This window comes from Esox lucius, chromosome 16, assembly GCF_011004845.1.
Source record: "Esox lucius isolate fEsoLuc1 chromosome 16, fEsoLuc1.pri, whole genome shotgun sequence".
NCBI lineage: Eukaryota > Metazoa > Chordata > Actinopteri > Esociformes > Esocidae > Esox > Esox lucius.
Window position 1 is genome coordinate 14,362,111 of NC_047584.1, and position 4,701 is coordinate 14,366,811.

Below are 4,701 nucleotides of genomic sequence, written 5' to 3' on the forward strand. Positions count from 1 at the left end.
GAAAATAGGATAGCTTGCTTAATTAGGTAGAGAACACTTTAATAATTACGTGGCTGTACAATAATCCGGCAGGGACTGAAAGCAGAACTCTCTTATTTATAGGGAGAGTGGCAATCAGCCCCCCAGGTGTGTAGACTGGTGCAGGTGCTCAGGATCAGTGTTGATTACAGGTGCCTTCATGGAGTGCCGGGAACAAGGAGACTGGTACTCGGGGAGATGTAATGACAGAAACAGCTCAGGAGGGCTGTGTCCTGACAGATTTCTCTGGATTCTCTGAACCTTGTAATGATATTATGTACTGTAACAAAACAGGGGATTTGATATGTTGTCTCTGTACTATTATCTATAGAATATAGGGTTTAAATGATTGGCACATCATTGCATTCTGTTTTTACTTACATTCTACTCAGCGTCCCAACCTTTTTGGAAACAGGGTTGTATTTAGAGTTTTGAGAATTCTTTGTTGCATTTGCACATCTTTGTTGTAGCATTTCGGGACATGAATTTGTCGCACTGCAGTTTTGATGCAAGAGTTACTCACATTCCTCATTTGACCACCTATTTTTAGTTACATTGTTGTCAGTTCTTGTCCTAAATTCAGTTGTCAGGGGATAAAGCCATGACTTGAAAATATTCATTGGGTGAAAATGAACTAGTCACGTGTTTTATCACTGCTAGCTAGGCTAAGAAGCTGGCTCATATTTACACTATCCATATGCTTCCGACACTAATTGCTTCTACTTACATTAGCCAGCAGGGATAACAGCTTCTATGGGCTGCATGTCTGTTTACATAAAATAAAAAAATACTGATCATAACCCCTAATAAATCTTTTACAATTGTTACCAAAAAGATGAAAAGTGTAGTTCCTCTAGTTAGCTATACCAGTACAAAGCAAAAGTCTTTACCCATTCGTTAAGCTCTGCCTGGGCTTGAATGTAGTTAACATGTCAAGCTATTTCAAAATCTAATTCGATTTCTTGTTGAAATACATACACTGTAGTTCACTAGTTCTCAACACTGGCACAGACTTACAATGTGCAAGTATGTCACTTCAACTCAGTAAGGTTTGGTCTTTGACAAATACTTTACACCTTAGATCCGTATAGGAGAATTAGGCTTCATCCCTATCCTTATATCTGCATTAAATTACATTAACCCCTGGAATCATCAAAGCACACTTCTCTTAGAGCTCATATCAAAACTCTTCCAGTCAGCATTTAAATCAACCAATTCATCTCTTTAATTAACTACCTCTCATGCCAGGGAGACATATTTCCAACCAAGAGACACTGCAAATACAACTCAATGAAGGTACAGTAAGAGCTTCATCACAAGGGCCATGTTACATCACAGCCCACAGGGGGGAGATTGAGCCAGTGCTCCAATACCTGAGTACATTTTGGGTGACTGCCTAAGCATTAAAACAAAGGATTTACATTTCTGTGTGTAAGAGGCTGTTTTTCCTTCTACCTTTTAATGCAGGAATTAAAAGGTAACCACAAACTGCCCGTGTTCACCTGCCTGGTGTAATGTCCATGGAAACAGGTCTATATAATAACATTTCCTGCAAAATATCAGGTTATACAGGAACTTTATAAAAAGCAGTTTTTGTCTTGAGTTGAGAAATCTACAACAATTAAAAGCATAAAATATCATGCAAAAGTACAGTATTCTTTATACAGTAGATTGTAGTGAATTATTTCCAGGCTTACTCCCACACACTTGGCTTGTATGAGCATTTAGTTACCAGCCAGAGCTGAGTGAGAGTGAGTATGTTGCTAAGTGATATTTGAATAAATATTTAATACAGGAGACAAGGTGATACACATAGAGGTTAAAGTACAGATCATAGAGCGGGAAAAGGTGTAGAGGGATCACTTTGAAGAACATGACAGATATAGCGTGCCCACTTTAGTTCTAGGTCACGTGGACTGTTTTCTTATTTAATGAGACTCTGCATCGGATAAAGCTGAGGCGTCAAACGAATGAGATCTGGAAAAGAATAATAGAAGCTATACAGATCATCAAATACAGATTAATAAATTCAGGAACTATTTCCCTTCAGAGGTTACAGTCCAGCTGTAGCTGTGTTTAAAATGTCTGACACACAGAGGTCTATGTCCAAGACCACATCAAGACTACATCAAGACCACACTGAAGTGACACAGTAGCACAGCATTAGTACTACACACTAGTCATGTGCACTGGAATATGGTTATTGGTAAATGTAGTGTTAAGGGTGGCGATGGGTGTTATGGTTTTCACAGGTAACTCACTGCCCTCTGTTTGCGAGAGTTCATACTAATCCTTGAATAATTAAAGTTGTGGGACGGATGTTTTTACAGAGCACAGTGAATATTTTTATACATGCATATATAATGGGCCCCCTGATGTATTTCTGAGACACTGGGACAACCTCTCTGAAATCTTTCTTTCCCCTCTAGACTCTCTGGTCTCTCATGTCTTGGGTAAATAAGGAGCACACACAGGGGGATTACTGACGATATTCACCATGGTTTAATGTGGCAAATTCAAACAGATTAGAATGAAGAACAGATTTTACCCCATCGCTTTAACATTGCACATTGAGACTAAGGATCTACTTAATTTTCATCTTCTATTCAGCCAAGTGTGTTTCCCCCTTTTAAATTCTACTCATAGTTTTCCCTGGTGGCTAAACTTTGAAATGACTATGAATGCAGCCACTTGGACTAACATTTTCCCGTAGAGTTAAACAGAGATACATCCCATTTTTATTATCTAGCTACCATCCCATTTGCATATCATTCCTAACGAAAGAGGGGGAACAAATCTGAATTTATTGCAGACACTGTCTTTGATGATCCTGACAATTAGAATGGATCAAAGTGGAGGTTCATGGAGAGCCAGATCCTTATTTGCATAATCAAATTAACTTTTAGAGCAGAAGCAATGCTAATAGGAGCAACTGATTGTATTTTCTCATATTGATAAGAAATTGTTTATTCTGGAAATTTAACAATTAAAATGATTTCAATTAACAGTAAGTTAATTAACTTTTAATTTACACTTAATCAGTGCAAGTTTCTTTCATTTCAGCCCTTTGTTGCTAAATGCTTTTTTCCTCCCTTGACATTAAACTAAGATGTCGTATTGTTTATTTTACATCACATATTATCCTAAGGTGATATTTACAGTCATAGAAGTACAGGATAGTGCCATCTTTTGATACATTCATTTCAGGAATGATTTCTTCTGAGTATAAGTGCAGATACAGTACATTGGCCCTGCTTCAGTGAGTCAATTAAAGGGCTTTAGGCTCTTTGTGTTCAAACGAAAAAAAACACCAGCCTCCAATTGACCCTCTGTCCACCCCCTTTTCTGAAACAATTAAACATCTCTGTTGTCAACATTGCTATAGTTGTGATAAGGTTTAGTGCCTGACTGAGCGACAGAATCATACTCAGGAAGCTCTACGCCAGACCCACTGACATGATCTTCATGTAGTTAAGGGGTTGTTCAGCCTGTCACCAGTGTTGCCTCCCCCCCTAGTCTAACTGTGGACCAAAACAGTGTTTATAGTAGTTGCTCCATCTATCCCAACAGGCCCTGTCACCCTTATCAAAACTAATGAGCAGCCACTGCTTATCATTCCCCGTCTTCCCCCTTCTGTCTCTGGGTCTCTCAGAGGGATCACTACCCTGGCTCATCATTTTAGCAGTGTCTGCTCAGACCAGTCACAGTTTCTAACCTCTGAAGACCTTCTCTCCGTGGGAACGAATGTGCTACCCTGAAGGACCAACAGCCCTGTCATAGACTCTCAGACACCTCCTCCTTGTCTCCTCCTCTACATCATCAACTCTTTCTCTCCTTCCTTCCTTCCTTCCTTCTTTCCTTCCTTCCTTCCTTCCTTCCTTCCCTCCATCCTTCCTTCCTTCCTCTCTTTTTCTCTGGAATAAACTTTTGGGAGTGCTGGGTAGCTGTCTGTGCCCTGTTCTTAGGCCTTTAGACCATCCCAGGAGACAGAGGAGGGCGAGGGCAGGGACACAGGGTGTGTGTGTGTGTCTGAGTGTTTCGCAGATGGGTGTGTGTGTTTATGAAGGAAGGGGGAGCTGGAGTCAAGTCAAGCAACCCTGCACATATAAGTAAGGTCTTTGCCCACGCACTTTTTCTCAAGCTCCTTGCGAGTGCCGCTGGGCAGGCTGATAGTGGCGAGGATCTGTCAGTGTGGCGGGGGCAGAGGCAGAAGTGGGGGTTTCTCCCGCCGACGGTTAGCTTCCGTTTCAAGCCTGGCCAAAGTATCCTCTTGGGTGAATGCAATTCCCATGCCCTGCCGCATTCCGTCTTCAGATCCCAGACGCGTTTTCGGGGTTGTATTTATTTTTCCTCCCCCTACGTGGAGTCCAGGATGTAGCCCCAATGTATTACCCCTGACCTACGTGGGAGGAGGAACTACAGAGCCCTCCTGTACACACACACACACATACACACAAAAACACACACACATGCACAAACACACACACACATGCACACAAACACACACACAGCCAATAGGCTGACTCCCATGGGGCTCTGTCCTCTGTTAAACACAGCAGTGACAGTGAAAGCTCTGCTCTCTGAATTATTCTACATTGGGAATAAAAGTAAGATTAACATCAGGTTGTCATCTTCACAAGACAGGGTCACTTTGAAATGAAAAGTGACACATATATTAAACTG